The 18,924-nt window shown below is 42.8% G+C and overlaps 1 protein-coding gene across 2 annotated transcripts in view; it reads right to left on the bottom strand.

Moving 5' to 3' along the window:
• KLHL32 (kelch like family member 32) overlaps positions 1 to 14,352 on the bottom strand; it is a 494,024-nt gene extending 479,672 nt beyond the window's left edge. The window contains exon 1 of one of the 2 annotated variants that reach the window (XR_011019321.1): positions 14,335 to 14,350. The gene's annotated coding sequence lies outside the window, so the exon portion shown is untranslated. Of the gene's footprint in view, positions 1 to 14,334 lie in introns of both variants that reach the window. The other variant, XM_068231202.1, reaches the window with a different exon arrangement.
• Between the last annotated feature and the right edge of the window lie 4,572 nt (positions 14,353 to 18,924).

The raw sequence follows: 18,924 nt of genomic DNA, 5'->3' as shown, positions 1-18,924 counted from the left end.
CCTCCTCTGTAGTTAATTTACCTCCTCTGTAGTTAATTTACCTCTGCTGTAGTTAATTTACCTCCTCTGTAGTTATTTTCACATGCAGTTAATGAACAGCTGCATGTGAAAAGCCTGTCTTTAACTCTGGAGTTATTTTAAGGATTAAGGGCCCTTTTCCACTAGCGCGTTTGCGCTAGCTGAATCGCAAAACCGCAAACCGCTAGCGATTTTACAATCGCTACGGTTTGCTTTTTAACATAGGAATCGCGGTAGGTCATTTCCACTACCGCGATTCGTTTTTTACTTGATCGCGATCGCGCCGCGGAGCGACATTTGCCGCGATTTTGCTATGCAGTGCATAGCATAGCAAAATCGCGGCCGCAAACGTCGGGAAAACGGCGGAATTGCGATTCAGCAATCGCTAGCGTTCAGCGCGAACGCTAGCGACTGCTAGTGGAAAAGGGCCCTTAGGGCCTTTTTCCACTACCCTGCGATTTGCGATTTGCTTCTAATCGCAAATCGCAAGGTACATTAAACTAATGGAAACTGCAACAGCAATTTCCATTAGTGCGATCCGATTGCGATGCGATTTTGGTCAAAGCGCAATCGTCGTCCTGCCGCGTTTTGTATGCGATTGAGCTGTACTATAATGAGTATAGTAGCGCAATCGCAATCACATGGTGGAAATTGAAACGCGATTGCGATCGCAATCGCGATCGCATTGCATAGTGGAAAAGAGCCCTAAAGAGTTAACTTAAAGACAGAAGAGTTAACTTTAGGTTTGCCGGAGGTAAAATGTTTCCTGAATACTACATGCCTTATCACCATGGTAACAACTCTGGAAGAGTTATTAAAGACAGGAGATAAGCTTAGTGAATTGAGGCCACTGTAAGGATTGGAGAGTTAACTTAAAAACAGAAGAGGTAACTTTAGGTTTGCCTGAGGTAAAATGTTTCCTGAATACGACATGCCTTATCACCATGGTAACAACTCTACAAATGTTATTAAAAACAGGAGATAAGCTTAGTGAATTGAGGCCATTGACCTTTCAACACACCCACTAATTAAAAGCAAACAGATCACAGGTGAAGATGGTTACCATTAAAACAATTAAAAGCAATTAAAACCCATTTGTGTCAAGTTGTGTGCATGTTATCAGGCCAAATCACAAGGGCATGTCAACTTTTCATCAGGGTCATTTGGGTAGTTTATGTAGCGATTATGATTTCAAAAGAGTAAACACAGTTCTAATGCAGGAAATACACCATGAGATATTTTGGCAGATAGATGGTTCGATAATTTCCGACAGGTCCGATTATAATTTCAATCGTTTTTCTGATCGATTTCTCATAGAAGTGAATGGAAATCGATCAGAAAAACGATTGGAAAATCAATTAGAGCCTCGATCAGACATAGCAAAGAAATGAACAGCGCTACTTAAAAACAGATGAATGCTTACCTGCAAAAAAGTGCAAACCCCATTCATGGGATAAAATACACAATGAGCATACACATGACCTGTCTACCACTTGGAGGATGTTAGTTTCCACTAACAGCTTGCATGCAATTTATTAGGTACTCGTCCCTCCCACTGTAGAAGAAGTCTTTCCTCCATGGGAGGGGACCTAACACTAACTAAATTCTACCTATGCATATGCATAGCCTGGGCGCGCTACCAGTAAAATTGAGAATTGCGCAAAAAAAAAAGTGGGATCAGCGCATCACCAGGCCGCCTCTGAATGGCCTCAGCTCAGAGATGCGCTGAGCCCCCCCAGAGACTACAAACGCACCTTGAACCCAAACAGAGGCTCTGCATATACACCAAAGGAAAACTATTAAGTGGGAGCAGCTGACCAGAAATAAATCAATCAAACATAGCAAAGAAATGAACAGCGCAACTTAAAAACAGATGAATGCTTACCTGCAAAAAAGTGCAAACCCCACTCATGGGATAAAATACACAATGAGCATACACATGACCTGTCTACCACTTGGAGGATGTTAGTTTCCACTAACAGCTTGCATGCAATTTGTTAGGTACTCGTCCCTCCCACTGTTGAAGAAGTCTTTCCTCCATGGGAGGGGACCTAACACTAACTAAATTCTACCTATGCATATGCATAGCCTGGGCGCGCTACCAGTAAAAATTGAGAATTGCGCAAAAAAAGTGGGATCAGCGCATCACCAGGCCGCCTCTGAATGGCCTCAGCTCAGAGATGCGCAGAGATTTTGTTACGATTCATATTCTCTGAAAAATAGTTAAAGAGACACTGAAGCGAGAATAAATCTCGCTTCTTGTCTCATAGTCAGCAGGGGCATGTGTGCCCCTGCTAAAACGCCGCAATCCCGCGGCTAAACGAGGATCCCTGACCCCCCAACCCCCCCCCCCCCCCTGCAAAATCTACGACCAACTTGGTCGTAGATTTTGCTGCTCTTTAAGCAGGGCTAACGGCTGCAGCCCTGCCTCTCAGCGCCGTCTATCAGCGGCGCATCGGCGCCTCTCCCCCGCCCCTCTCAGCGAAGGAAGACTGAGAGGGGCGGGGGAGAGGCGGAGATACGCACTGACAGATGCGCGTGAGGCAGGGCTGCAGCGGTTAGCCCTGCCTCAATGCGGAAGAGGGGATGCGCTGCTCGGAGGGGATTTCGGGGGGTAAGGGACCCCCGTTTAGCCGCGGGATAGCGGCGTTTTAGCAGGGGCACACATGCCCCTGCTAACTATGAGGTCTGAAGCGAGATTTATTCTCGCTTCAGACTCTCTTTAAGTAATCATAAATTCTGCCAGGGTATGTAAACTTATGAGCACAACTGTGAATGTAGCCCTCCCCTCCCAGTGATGTTTAGGCTGCCTCCTGGAGCATTCTGGAGACCAGGTATATTTTGTATTGGCTTCAGAACTCTCAGTAAACAAAAATTCCAAACAGATCACATGACTGGACTGAAAAATGTGGCCACTTGTAATAGATTTCAGAGTGTAAATCAGGGAGAGGGAATATTTTACAATGGGTAAACAGAATATTGTAAAAAAAAAAAGAAAGAAAAAAAAAACCCTTATATTAATTACGTTATTTTTACTACCGTTCCTCTGTAATGCAATTAGCTGCAGTAACCTTATTGCAAAGTGGATCTTCCACTTCAGAAACTCTTTTTATTTTTCCAAATCATCATTTTTAGCAGTTGTTATCACGAGTAACATGCCATGCATGGAATATTATTTCTCTGTAGAAATTATGACGATTTCCTTCATGATTTGCATTCCTACAGATTTTCATTGTAATTAGGCACCTGGCAGTGAAAGCGAACCTAAAGTCAAAATCTACCTAAAGGTGGTCACACACCATATATTTTTTTATATTTCTTTTCAATTCAAGAATTACAATCATTTTTTTGATTGATTGTAATGTTTGAAAAATCTGCCCAAAGTTATCATATACATGTGTTTGCTGTAATTTGTTCCCCAATTATGAAAAAAAAAAAGATTAAAAACTCTGAGAAAATTGCTTCGGTCTTCGGTCTTTACATTAAGAAATTGACACTTCATTTCCATAAAAGTTGATCAGAAAAATCCCCCACTCCTTATTGAACTGCCATAAGACTGGATTTTTTTAAAGACTTTTATTGTATTGTGCGTGTGTGGCCACAGACCAGTGGAATATGCATTGCTAATCATAGTGCAAGCAGCACGGTGTTCCTTGTACTATTTTATTTAATAAGACTGGCAAAATAACTGGTTACCTTTTCAAAAAATCCTTATGTGCTCTCTCCTACCCCCACATAAGCAATCACATTCAAACAGAGAGAGATCATATGCCAAGTGGCTACATATGGGATGTCATTAGCATAATGACATTAGTCCCAGGGGAACCATTTCATCACCTGGAACCACTGCTCAGCAACAGCAATTATGTTTTGTTTACAAACATTAGGAGTCTTTTTATAAGCTAAAAGACACATACCTGTTATTGTAGCAAAATAACACACAAACTTTACAGATACAGAGTGCTAGATCACCAGGAAGATAAGCGTGCCCAACCTCATGCCTAGGTCATGCATATCCTTAATCCTGTCAGGGTAATGTTCACATATTCATTTACTTATGATTGGCTTACACAAGGCTGTTTCCTTGTAAAATGCTATTCTGCATAATTAATAAACTTTTATAAGATTGTACATGCTTGGGCCAGATCTGTAATGCCAATTATGCCATAGTGCTTCGCAATTAGATAAAAGCCCCAAAATACTATTATAGACAGCAATGCTATGACAGGAAGTAATCCCATAAACAGTAAAGTGTAATAATATACAATGAAAATGAAGGGGCCTATTTATATTAAACACTTCACCACTGAGGGTTTTTCCCCTTATGGACCAGAGCAATTTTAACATTTCAGCACTCCTCCCTTTCATTTCCCAATAACTTAAGTACTACGTTTCACAACGAAATGATCTATATCTTGGGTTTTTTTGCCACCAATTAGGCTTTCTTTGGGTGGTATAATTTGCTAAGAATTATTTTATTCAAATGCATTTTAATGGGAATAATAAGAAAATCATTATTTCTCAGGTTTCGGCCATTATAGTTTTAAAATAATACATGCTACTGTAATTAAAACTCACATATTTATTTGCCCATTTGTCCCAGTTATTACAGCTTTTAAATTATGTCCCTATCACAATGTATGGCGCCAATATTTTTTTTTTTTTGTAACTCTAGTTTTTATTGAAAAAATATAGGCATGGGTACAATAAACTTTGCAGAACACAACATTGGAAATATCAATCAGATCACATAGGAATATCAAAAAGCAGAGACTTTTTCAGTCAGACCAGGATCTCAGTTTCTAACAAGCTTTTGTGCAGAGATAAATCTATGTATGAGTAAGTCTCTTAGCTTAATTGGAGAAATGAAGGAAGAGTCTTTGCTTTTACTTTCAGAGGTGAGAATATAGATGGTTTATGTAAGAGGTGTCCGGAGGTTCTGCTATGATGAGCACAGATGTAGTGCCATGTTCGTAGGAGCAAGTCCTTGGTTTAAGTCCTATAATGTGGCTAGAGAGAGTAAAGCCAGTAGAAGCGGGAGGGTGTAGTATGGGTGTGCTTAAGGGAGAAGAGAAGAGAGAGGGAAGGGTAGGGTCGGGAGGGGGAGTGGGTGGGAAGGGATTGGCAGGAAGGGGGGTTTCAACAGGGTACAGTGTTTGGCAACCTCATCCCAACGTGTAGAAAGCTAGGAAAGGTATTCCTGAAAAACGCAAGGGGTCTAAGGTTCCGGTGTAGGGGAAGAGCTAATCATCAGAAACTGATGTGAGTTCAAGGAGGCATATAATCTGGTGAGTATAGGGTCCATGGGCCCCATATTTTATGATACTGAGGTTCAGTGTCCCTCAGGGTGGCTGTCATCTGTTCCATTGTCATAATCCAGTTAATTTTTAGTTTAACTTCTGAGATATTAGGAGGAGCTATGTTTTTCCAAGCTGAGGCTATGGAAAGTCTCGTTGCAGTTAGGATGTGAGTGATCAGACGCATAAGAGGTTTGGGAGCTCCAGGGATAGGTTTGCCTAGGAGTAAGATCGTCGGGTCTAATGGGATTGGAATGCCTGTGACCGAGAGTATCAGATGGCTGACCTCTTCCCATAAAGGAATGATTACTGGGCAGGACCAGAAGATGTGTTCAAGAGATCCTTTGTGAGAGCAGCCCCTCCAGCAGGTGTCAGGTGTGTGAGGGTAGATATTTGCGAGGACTTCAGGGGTCAGATACCACCTGAATAGGATTTTGTATATATTTTCTTTGATTTGAGTGCAGATAGATGAGTGTTTGGCATTTTCCCAGATATCTTCCCAGTCCGAATTACTTATATCAATTGATAAAGCATTTTCCCATTTCTTCATGTAGAGGTGGGAAGCCTTTAAGGTTCCTGAGTTTGATTGTAGAAGAGAGTATATCTGGGAAATTAAGCCTTTTTGATGTCCCTTCTGAAGGCAGATTCTTTCAAAGGTGGTAGGGGAGGGTATTGGGGGGGCCCCCCTGACATGACTGTTAAGGAAGTGGGAGATTTGGTTCGCTTCCATGAGACTTGATGGGGGGAGGTGCATTTTTTCTCCTAACAAGGAGAGTGTGATAAGTTTGCCAGAGGTAGGGTCTGTCCAGTTATTTAAATTATAGTATCCTGAGAGGTACCATCTGGCTATAAAGGAGGGGACAGTGCCTGGGGGAAACAAAGGGTTCCCTAAGATAGGATATAGTGGGGATGGGTGTGAGATCAGGCCGGCTTTCCGTGCAGTATTTTTCCATATACTGAGGGTAAATTGTATAGTGGGGAGGAAGTTCTTATGGGGCAGTTTGGGGGGGTTTAAGGTCCATATTTAGGAGGCTAGAGAAAGTGGGGAGACCTCCATGGCCTCTATTATAGCCCATTTAGAAAAGACTCTTAGGTCAGACCATTCCTTCAGCTGTCTCAAGTGCGCAGCTTGATAGTAGTGTTTTAAATGTGGGAGACTCAGTCCTCCCTGTTCTCTAGGAGAGAGAAGAACAGACTTGGAAACTCTTGGACGTTTATGATTCCAAACAAACTTTAAGAATGCTGATTGTAGTTTAGCCAGCTGAATGGAAGGGACCCGGACCGGTAGAGTCTCAAATAGATACAGTATGCGGGGCAGTATATTCATTTTTAGTGAATATATTCTCCCTATCCAGGAGATTTTATACGCCGTCCATTTGTGGAGATCCTGGAGAATTTTCTGAATAAGGGAGGGAAAGTTTTGCTTATAGATGGTTGAGTATGAGGTGGTGAGGTTGATCCCCAGGTATTTTAGGGTTTGAGATCTCCAGTTATAGGTGAAGTGGGATTTTAGGACCGAAAGCATATTTGAAGGGATTTTGATTGGTAAGGCTTCAGTTTTATCTTTATTTAGTTTAAATCCTGAAATGGCTTCATAAGAGGAGATTGTTGAATGAAGGGCAGGGAGGGATGTTAAGGGGCTAATGAGAGTGAGTAAGATGTCATCAGCAAAGAGTGAGATTTTGTGTTCATGACCTCCATGTTTTATACCTAGGATATCTTTGTTGAGTCTTATTGCACTAGCAAGGGGCTCTATACTGATGGCGAAAAGCAGGGGAGACAATGGGCAGCCTTGTCTAGTTCCGTTATTTATGTTAAATGGGCGAATAGGAGCTGAGGGAAGTTTAACTGTGGAGGTAGGAGAGGAATAGAGAAATTCGAGGAGAGTAATGAATGGACCAGTGAAGCCTTGATGTCGAAGCACCTTGAAGAGAAAGGACCAAGATAGGCGGTCGAAAGCCTTTTCGGCATCTAGGCTTAAAAGGAGGGAGGGTTTATTGTCTCTATTCATAAGTGAAATGAGGTCTATCGCCTTCCTGGTATTGTCACCAGCTTGACGCCCCAATATGAAGCCTACTTGATCATTATTAATTAGGGATGTAAGTATAGGGTTTAAGCGGTTGGCGAGGGCTTTAGTTATTATTTTTAGGTCGGAATTTAAGAGGGAGATTGGCCTGTAGCTTTGAGGTAGTTGGGGGTCTTTTCCCTCCTTAGGAATTACTGTAAGGAGAGAGGTTAGCATGGTATGAGGGGGGGTGTGTCCATCCATTATTTTAGAAGCAAGGGTCGCTAAATGGGGAAGTAAGATGTGTTGGAACTTTTTATAATAGGAGTAGGGCAACCCGTCCGGTCCCGGAGATTTTGAGGAAGGAAATGATTTTAATACCTCAGCCAGTTCTAGAGTAGTTATAGGGGAGTTGAGTGTGTCCCATTGGGGATCCGTTAGTTGAGGGAGATTTAATGGTGCTAAGAATGAGTCGACTGCAGAGAGAAAGGTAGGATCTTTGTCATGGTCCGGTAAATTATAGAGTTGTTCGTAATAGTTTGTGAAGATTTGAGCGATCTTTTGGGGGTTGTAATGTGTATGTCCGTCTGAGTCTTTCATGGCGTATATGAATTGTTGAGAATTTTTAGGGTTTAGTTTTCTAGCCAGGATTGTGTGGGGTTTATTTCCTCATTCATAGAAAAGCTGTTTAGTCCAGCGCAGACTTTTCTCAATTTGGGTGGTTTGTAATGAGCGGATATTTTGTTTTAACTGTTGAAGTTGAGTGTAGTGGTGTTGTGTTGGGTCTAGTTTGTATAGGTTTTGGGCCTTAGCTAGGGCAGTATGAAGGGATAGTAGTTTTTGAGAGGATAATTTTTTCCTTCTAGACCCTTCTGCTATAAAGAGGCCCCTAACAAAGGCCTTGTGTGACTCCCATAGGATGCCGTAAGAGGAGACTGAATCAGAGTTTGTATGGAAAAATGATTGTAACTCTTTAGTAAGTTCAGATACCAGATTTTTATCTTGGAGTAGCGTCTCATTCAGTCTCCAGTAGAGGGGTTTATGGGTTTTATGGAGCCAGTCTAATTCAAGAGTTACGCTGTGATGGTCAGACCAGGCCACCGGATGGGTACTAGAGTCTTTAATTGAGGGTATTAGAGCGGCGTTGGAGAAAAAGTAGTCCAGTCTTGAGTGGGAGGCGTGAGGGGGGGAGTAGAACGTATATTCTGTTGAGGTAGGGTTATTGATCCTCCAAAGATCTACCAGCTTATATTTTCTCATTAAGATTCTGAATTGTCGGGAGTTGCGATCGTGTGTGGATGCTGAGGATGGTGACGTAGGGGGGCTACGATCCATGGAGGAGGAGAAGGCCAAGTTAAAATCACCTCCTAAGAGGAGGGTGCCTGTGGAGATTTTATGAAGTTTTGTTAGGAAGGAAGAGAGAAAAGAGATCTGCTGGGAGTTGGGGGCATAGACATTGGCTAGAGTAATAGGTTTGCCTGCTAGCATTCCTGTCAAAATTAGGTAACGCCCTTTGGGGTCCTGTATAGTCTTGTGTACTTGCAAAGGGAGGGTTTTTTTATGTAAGATTGCGACACCTGCCCGGGTAGACGGTCCAGAGGCTACATATACCCCAGAGTAGAGTCTGTCCCCTAGTCGCACTGAGTCATGCATGCATAAGCGAGTCTCTTGAAGCATAGCAATATCTATATGCATTCTCTTGAGATCTCGGAGAAGTGAGGCTCTCTTCTGAGGGATGTTTAGACCCTTCACGTTTAATGTCAGGAGTTTAACCATAATCTACGTGGTTGGAATAGTTACATAGTAGGAGAGGAGCCAAACACTGTACCCTGGAGAGGGGGAGGGGGGGGGGCATGGGGAGAAAACAACACATACAATACAACAAAGTATAACTCGAACCATAACAGTAACAATTGTTCAGTGAAATCAGAAAAATAAGAGCCTCTGTGAAAAATGAGGCCACAAACGGTGACAACTAAAAGCAGTTGTCGGATTGAGGTCGCCCCTGAGGGGTCCGAGCCTTTAGAAGGCCAGGGCAACCCAGGGGTGAGTCTCCGGAGGCGAATGCTGGTGCGCCAAAAATGGACGCTCGGGAGCCCACGTCCAGCTTAGTGGTTAAAGGACGCCCGGGATCCAAACATATATATATGTATATATAAAAAAAAACCAAAAACAAAAAGGGAGGAAAAGATGGAAAACGTATAACCAATATGGGTATATAGTGATATATATGGTAGCAGTCTACATCATTTCGAGAGATGTGGTGGAGTATGATTCTTTCAAACCTGATGTATATGAGAGCATCAGAGTAGTAGATGGCATTGGTTATGATGACCATTTATGTGGACATATTAAAATTATTAAGTCTCAGATCACGGTATGAGGTGTTAAGAGCATTCAGGTAGGGAGAGCTTCCATGTCTTCCGATCCTTGTGGATATGTGAGGCTTCTGATTGGTGCTTTGGACCATTCTGCGATATGACGCACTTTCCTCGGCGGAGAGGAGGCGGTGGGTGAGCGGAGGTTTGGGTTAAGTGAGGGTGGGGGCATCTTAAGGCCCATTTGCCTGAGGAAGAGAGGTGCGTTATCAATGTCTGAGAGGGAGAAAGTCATTCCATTCCTGATCACAATGAGGCGGAAAGGGAATCCCCATTTGTATGGGATGTGGGAGTCTCTGAGAAGTTGCGTGACGGGTTTGAGAGCTCTTCTCTTTGCCAGTGTTATTAGAGATAAATCGTTAAAAACATGTAGCTCATCTCCTTTAAAGGTGACTGAGGGGGCTTTTCGGAGAGCTTGCAGGACGGCCTCTTTGGCTTCATAGTAGTGAAGCCTGGTAATGATGTCCTTTGGTCTCTGGGCAGAAGATGAGCGTTCGCCTAAGGATCTATGGGCCCTGTCTAGTCTCCATAGCTCGTCAGGGATGTCTGGAGCCACTGATTTGAAGAATTCTGTGAGGTGTGAGACAATTTGATCAGGTTTAACTGACATTGAGACCCCCTTAATTCTTAGGTTTTGTCGCCTCTCTCTGTTTTCCGTGTCCTCTTGGGCTGAGCGGAGTGAACTGAGGTCTGAAAGCATTATCTGTTGTTCCTCCTCAAGCTCAGCCTGTTTCTGCACTATACTGTCCACCTTCCCCTCTAGGGTGCTCGTGCGATTGCCTAGCCCTGTGAGCTCTGCCTTAAGGTCCTGCAGCGCTGATATCATAAGCTGCTGCAGAGACTCGTGCATGGAACGATAGTGTCTTTCCAGTGTCGTTTCCAGCACTGAGGCTGTGATCGGTGTGCTGTCAGCGGGCATACTGGCCTGTGAAGGAGGAGGAGTGGAGTCAGCGCGGCCTAAGCTGTCGGCGCCATCTTGGGAGGTAGCGTGCTGGACATACCGGTCCATCGTTCCTCTCTGTGCGGTGGTTTTGGGTGGCGCTTTGGGTGGCATCAGCTGCAGGGAGAGCCTGGTGAGCGGACCCGTTAGGAGCCGCGTGTCCGGAGCGGAGAGAATGCGTATGGCGGCTCGGGTTGCGGTGGTGCGGGCAGGAGCTCCTCTCTCAAGCGGCCATCTCGGTCGCGCCGCGCATGCGCCTCCTATGGCGCCAATATTTTATTTGGAAATAAACGTACATTTTTTCAGTTTTGCATCCATCACTATTTACAAGCCCATATTTTCAAAAATAACAGTAATATGCCCTCTTGACATACATATTAAAAAAAGTTCAGTCCCTAAGGTAGCTCTTTATGTTTTGTTTTTTTAATGGTCTTTTTTTATATTTTTAATGCAAGAGTGCGGGAGGTGAGGAGTTAATTTTAACTTATGTGACGGTCTTTTTATTTAAAGTGTACCTAAACTGAGAGGGATATGGATGTTTCCTTTTAAAAAATACCAGTTGCCTGGCAGCCCTGCTGATCTCTTTAGTTGCAGTAGTGGCTGAATCACACCCCTGAAACAAGCATGCAGCTAATCCAGTCTGACTTCAGTCAGAGCATCTGGTCTGCAAGCTTGTTGAGGGGCTGTGGCTTAAAGTATTAGACACACAGGATCAGCAAGAGAGTCAGGCAACTGGTATTATTTAAAAAGGAAAAATCCATATTCTCAGTTTAAGTTCCCTTTAAATAAATGTACGTAGGTGTAATTTTACTAGTTGGCTACAAGATGTCCTCACTCATTTTCTTCCTGTCGTGTACTAATAGTACGCGAACAGGAAGTAATGCATGCATGGGTAATTAAGTTTGTAACGATGACGCAGGCATCTCATTGATGCCGCGATTATTGACACGGGGACTTACCATAGAGCAATGAATGGGAACTGCGTTCCCATTCATTGATCTCCCCTTTAAACATCGGCGGCAATAACGTGTGTGGCAGCAGTTGCGGGAGTGAGCAGCGGCTGGAGATGTATATCTATGCCCCTGGGACAGGAATAGTTTTCCCGCAGGGCGTAGATATACTGACGCGGGAAGTGGCTAAAGCAGACCTTAACTTAGAACATCCTCTCTGCTCTAAAAGATAAGCAACAGCATAATAACCTTTAAACAAAAAGCATTTCTTTGTTACAGCTGATACAAATCCTAAAATAAATCTGCACTCCTGATTCATGGAAGCAGACATATTGTTAACCTCCTGTGCTTTCAAAAGAACTTATCTGCCAATGTAGTCACGTGACACAGTGGATAGATCAAATTACAACTTGTGATTAGATACAAATTAGGGGGAAATAGACAGGCTAAAACTCTCTGAATACATACAGGGTGCATTTCGGTTATGTTTTACTTCTGTCCTGTGCAAGAGTTCAGGTCCACTTTAAAAAATGTGGCGAACACAAAAATGGCCAATTTTTCTTCTGCACTTTTGAAATCCTGATCAACAGTTTTATAACATCAAGATTTTGTTCACTGGCAATTGAGAAATCAAAATTAGAAAGTACCTGAACCATAAATACTGTAAATCGCATGAAGATGCTCCATTAATTAAAGTGATTGAATAACAATTTTCACTGCAACTGTTATTTGATATATAGCAGCAAGTTACCCATTGACAATTACCACTGCTTTCTAACTTGGCAATCTGCTGTAAAGTGGTGTGTATGGTGTATATTACAAAAGCTGCTGTTCTCCATTGTCCCCTATGCTTGGCTCCACGATGTATGACACATTTCAAGTAGAGATCACTTATTACCACCAGCTTATACGTTTGGTGATCAGCACTAAAGTGTCATTAACTACTTAAGTACGGCAGTGATTGAAATCTATGCCCTGTTTGGTGGGCTCCTGTCTGGCAGGGCGTAGATTTCAATCACTGTCCGCAGCGCGCATCCGCCGTTACCGTCGCTCCCCGCCAATCGCGACACTCAAACCCGACGTCTCTCGCCACAACTCACTGGCTCTGCCTGTCTCTATGACGGCAGAGCCATGTGAGCCGGTCAGGAGCCAATTTCATTAGCTCTTGGCCGTGTCTATCAATGTAAGCCGCTCCCATTGGCTTACATTTATAGACACGGTCAGGTGCCAATGAAAGCGGCTCCTGACCGGCTCACATGACTCTGCCGTCATAGAGACGGCAGAGTGGATGTCAGGATGGTCCCAGCGAGCAACGATGACGGCAGGTATGCACAGCGATTCGTTAGAATTCCGTTGTTCTTGTACCAGCGGTCTCTGGTCCTTCAGGGGGCAGAGACTGCTGGTACTTGATTGGTTAAATAACGCAAAAGTTGTGATCATGGCAAAAGTGATCTTTTCAGCTGATTGGTACTTTTGGAACTGTGGCAATCTGAAAAAAAAAGTGTTGCTAGGTTGGCCTTGACAAAGTGAATATGAATACTCAAAATGAACATTAACCCTGAAACTCTTCATATTGTGTAAAATTAGGGTAGTGGGAATATGCCATATTGGGCTCTATTCACAAAACTTCTCTTAAATGACTTATTTTTCACCTATTTAATAAAAATAACATTTACAAGCAAAATAATCACTCAAAGTAAGTTGTCCTTATTAACTTCATTTCAATATTACTTTTCTTGCCTTAAAGCGGAATATAACCCTGCATTTCAACTTTGCTCTAAAACATTATTTACAGTATATTATATGCAACCAGCATTTTTTTTTTACTATACCAGCATTGGAAGGGTTACACAGAGCTTTAAAGTTCCTGGAGATTTCTGCAGACGCATCCGAAGCTGACATAGATACATTTTGTTTACATAAATGTATCTAAGTGTTGAATGTGACTCACTCTCTCTGACTGAGGAGGAGCTGGAGGACAGCCAAAGAGTGTGTAACATTTATCAATAGATACATTTAACTAAATAGAATGTAACAATCTGAACTTCTGCATATCTCTCCACGGAACTTTAAACCTCTGTGTTTAACCCTTCCAATGCGGGTCTAGTAAAAAAAAAATGCTTTTTGCATATAATATTCTGTAAATAATGTTTTAGAGCAAAGTTGAAATGCAGGGTTATATTCCGCCTTAAAGAGAATCTGTATTGTTAAAATCGCACAAAATTAAACATACCAGTGCGTTAGGGGACATCTCCTATTCCCCTCTGTCACAATTTCGCCGCTCCCCGCCGCATTAAAAGTGGTTAAAAACAGCTTTAAAAAGTTTGTTTATAAACAAACAAAATGGCCACCAAAACAGGAAGTAGGTTGATGTACAGTATGTCCACACATAGAAAATACATCCATACACAAGCAGGCTGTATACAGCCTTCCTTTTGAATCTCAAGAGATCATTTGTGTGTTCTTTCCCCCCTGAGGGGGGAGTTCATAGCAGAACCACAACACTGAAGAACTTGGCAGCCTTCCAGACACAGGCTGACAAGTCTGACAAGGGAAAGATACATTGATTTATTACAGAGACTGTGATAGTACAAAGTGTTGCAGTAAGCCAGAACACATTAGAATAGCTTTTGGAACTTGTAGGATGATAAAAAACAGGGTGCAATTTTTGTTACGGAGTCTCTTTAAAGAGGAAAACAGGTGAAAAAGCATTGTGAATCATGCCCACTGTGTTTTAATGCGTTACCTTGTGTTTCACCACTTTGGGAGTGCCCACTGCTCAGAAGTTGACATCAACTTGGAAGCACCCTTGGATTTAAAAAGAACCTGAGATGAGATGAGAGACAAGTGGAAGATGACATACAGTATTTATTTCCTTTTAACCACTTCAGCCTAACTGGACGAACATTTTCGTCCAGTTAGGCTACGCCCGCACTCACGCGGGTCACGCGCGCTCCCGCGGGCCCCCCGTGCGCGCTACCGCTGGGGGCCGTTACCCCAGCGATCAATGAAAGGGATTAGAAATCCCTTTCACTGATCGGACCCCCCCGGAGAAAAGCCGACAGCGTCTCTTCAGACGCTGTGGCTTTTCTGAGATCAAAAAGTTCCCCTGTGGTCTATCTTCTTCCTGGGAGCGAGCTCGATCGCTCCCAGGACTTTTTGACTGTGGCCATCTTGTGGCCAAATAGCAAACTACACCAAAATCACCTTACATTACCGTATATACTCGCATACAAGCCGAATTTTTGACCCCCAAAATGGGGGTCAAAAGTTGGGGGGTCGGCTTGTATGCGAGTCTTCCCTGGTGGTCTAGTGGTGGGTGGGTGGGTGGGTGGGTGGTCCGCGCCCCGCTCCCCCCTCCCCGCTCCCCCCGCGGCTGCCGCTGCTAATACCTGTTTAGGCAGCGGCCGCTTCCTAATCCGCGTTCCTCTTCTTAAGTGTCTTCTCAGAGTATCACAGCAGCGCGCCCGGCGCTGCTGCTGTGACGATGCAGGGGGCAGGAAAGAGCGGTTCCCTTGGCAACGGCGATACAGATCGCCGCTATAGGGAGCCGCGCTCTTTCCTGCACTCTACATCGTCACAGCAGCAGCGCCGGGCGCGCTGCTGTGATACTCTGAGAAGAAACTTAAGAAGAGGAACGCGGATTAGGAAGCGGCCGCTTCCTAAACAGGTAATAGCAGCAGCGGGGGGCGGGGGGGCGGAGCACTACCTACCTATGCTGGGCACTAAACTGGGCACTATACTGGCTAAACTGGGCACTATACTGGCTAAACTGGGCACTATACTAGCTAAACTGGGCACTATACTAGCTAAACTGGGCACTATACTGGCTAATCTGGGCACTATACTGGCTAAACTGGGCACTATACTGGCTAAACTGGGCACTATACTAGCTAAACTGGGCACTATACTGGCTAAACTGGGCACTTTACTAGCTAAACTGGGCACTATACTGGCTAAACTGGGCACTTTACTAGCTAAACTGGGCACTATACTAGCTAAACTGGGCACTATACTAGCTAAACTGGGCACTATACTAGCTAAACTGGGCACTATACTGGCTAAACTGGGCACTATACTGGCTAAACTGGGCACTATACTAGCTAAACTGGGCACTATACTGGCTAAACTTGGCACTATACTAACTAAACTGGGCACTTTACTAGCCATACTGGGGCACTATACTAGCTAAACTGGGCACTATACTAGCTAAACTGAGGCACTACCTACCCATACTGGGCGCTATACTGGCTATACTGGGCACTATACTGGCAATACTGGGCACTTTACTAGCTATACTGGACACTACCTACCTATACTGGGCACTATACTAGCTATACTGGGACACACTGGGGGGCTGCACCAATCCAGCATTTCCTACCCCCGGCTTATATGGGGGTCAATCATTTTTCCCTGTTTTTTCAGGGAAAAGTTGGGGGGTCGGCTTATATGCGGGTCGGCTTATATGCGAGTATATACATTTTTATACATGTAAAATCCCCTGTTTACCTCCCACACCAAAAAATACCCACATACAAGTTTTAATAAAAAAAAAACATAAATAGTTACCTAAGGGTCTAAACTTTTTAAATATTCATGTCAAAGGAGTATATCAATATGATTTATCAAATTATGGGCTTCTAAATAGTGATGAACGCAAATTGAAAAAATGCACCTTTATTTCCAAATAAAATATTGTCGCCATACATTGTGATAGGGACATAATTTTAACGGTGTAATACCCGGGACATATGGGCAAATACAATACGTGAGTTTTAATTATGGAGGCATGTATTATTTTAAAACTATAATGGCTGAAAACTGAGAAATAATGAATTTTTTCAGTTTTTTTCTTAATCTTCCTGTTAAAATGCATATACAGTAAAGTGGCTCTTAGCAAAATGTACCACCCACAGAAAGCCTAATTGGTGGCGGAAAAAACAAGATATAGATCAATTCATTGTGATGAGTAGTGATAAAGTTATTGGCAAATGAATGGGAGGTGAAAGTTGCTCAGATGTAAAAAATTCTCAACCCTGTAGGCTGAAGTGGTTAAACAATGCAAATTGCCTAGCTGCCTTGCTGATCATCTGCCTCTAATACTTGGAGAAGGGCAGCATAACACAACTGGCTTTTGTTAGGAGTGTGTTCAAATATGGCCCTGATCAACTTATAGCAGGAGAAAGAATCCAAACAAGGAGGTAAAGAGAGGACATGAGAGGGGAGATATCAAGTTATTTAAATGATAGAACAGAGTGTTTAATAATAATATTTTATGCATAGCATAGGAACAATCAATGGTGGGTAAGCAACTGACTAAAGGTGCCACTAATGATACAATCTGGATTCTACAATCTTACCAAATCTATGTAGAAGAATGGTGATCTGAGTGAGCTGCAAGAAGTGAAAAGGATGGCACCCGAAGGTTTCATAAGAAGTTTCTCCTGCACACCGCTGTGCAATCTTAGTGTCCCGCCACCAGGCATGCCGGTTAGTTGAGACTGCCAGATTCCTGAGTTCCAGTTAACTGGGACTCTACTGTACATGGAAGTGTTAAGATTGTACAATCATGATTGTATCATTAGTGGGCTCTTTACGTTCTCATTGGCCAGATGTTACTGAGGATTACCTAATTATGCACAGTAAGCTAATTTTAAGTCTACTTGACCTTTTTGAAACCAGAGAACAGAACACTGATGAAGATTTCCCTGTTAGCAAGTAATGTGCAATGCAAATACTACTTTAAAATTAAAAAAGTTTGCATCAAGCTGGAAAAATTAACATCTCATTAAACTATAATCATTTATACTCTTAATACCGAAATAACCAAAATTCAGACTCGGGTTCCTGCAGCAGACTTGGTCCCCACCTCCTGTTTCCTTCCTATACCTTTAGATCGTAAGCTCACAAGGGCAGGGCTCTCCACCCCTGTTATGTCTTGGAATTTGCTCTTCATTTGACCATCATGTTACATTTGTCACTGTAATTACTAATTGCTGTAATTACTAATTGCTGTAATTACTAAATGTCTACCAATTCTGTATTATGTACCAATGTCAATATTTTGTATACACCATTGTCTGTATTATGATGTACCCCATGTTTGTTTCTTACTCTGTACGGCGCCACAGAATATGTTGGCACTTTATAAATCAATAATAATAATAATAATAATAATAATAATAATAATAATATGTGGCAATACAACCATTAAATTCAATCCTTTTAATAAACTCTAAAATGCAACATTTCATTGATAACCATTCCTATTTGTACATACATTTGAATCTGAAAGACAAATAAATAACAAAATAATAATAAAACTTGGAGAAAACTAAAGAGGAGATTTTTCAATTGTTTATGTTCTGCATTGCCATATTTATGAGAGGGTTTATTCAAGAGTTTTGAAACTCGGGCATTGTTGTCACATGAGTCAGAATCACAGGAGACACAAGACCCTTGACTGATTTCCAAAATGTCAGCTGTATATGGAGTGACCCTTTAACAGTCCTCAAATAAGATGTTGCTGCCTGAGATTCAGACAGCTGTGTTGCAAGGCTTCACTTTCTGTTACAGAGCAAGCCAATAAGGTCTAGCAGGCGTGGTGAGCACTGGAGGACGGGCTTGTCTCTCTCAATGCAGCTGCTGCCAGGGAGGACCCCTTCATTGCTTCTCTCCGCTGCTCTCTATCACTGATCATGGACTTACTGCTCGTCATCACTGAGCTGTTGTGTGGTATTCTTGCACATTATGCATACATGACAGTATAAAAAGGAAGGTTGCATCAGTACAATTGCTGTAATGAGAGGTGTCCAATCTCCTGGGCTAACACTGAATGGAGAGAGTACATCCTGCTGAGCAGAATGATGAGGCTACACAGGAGAGTGCTGCTGAAGAAAGGAAGGAGCTCCACATACTCTGTGATTCTAAAACCCCTGTAGATGCTGGCTGAGGAGAAAAAGAAGCAGCCTTTCAGGTTAGTGCCACCTCTTGCTGCACGATAGCTCCATTCCTATTGCATGCACTGTAAGGACAGCACTGTGCTAACACCCCCTGTTTAACACTTTAGGGACTAGCAGTCTTTTACACTAAACATGACTGCAGAATCATTCCTACTGTATTATACAGTTTGGCTTCTAAGTAACAATAAAATGAATATAGCCCACAATGTTCAGTATCAAGATAACATTGTAGTCAGCAACACACCATAAAGTTCGTAATCGAATCATTTACCAGCCTCATAAATGGTATTTAAAAATGATATTTGTAGAAAACAATCTGTAATAGTCCAGCCTATGGAGGAAAAACACATTACACATAGAGAAAGCTTTGCGGT

The sequence above is a fragment of the Hyperolius riggenbachi genome, chromosome 4 (genome assembly GCF_040937935.1).
Source record: "Hyperolius riggenbachi isolate aHypRig1 chromosome 4, aHypRig1.pri, whole genome shotgun sequence".
NCBI lineage: Eukaryota > Metazoa > Chordata > Amphibia > Anura > Hyperoliidae > Hyperolius > Hyperolius riggenbachi.
The sequence above is the reverse complement of the archived record's forward strand: the minus strand, read 5'-3'. Positions and strand labels throughout refer to the sequence as shown.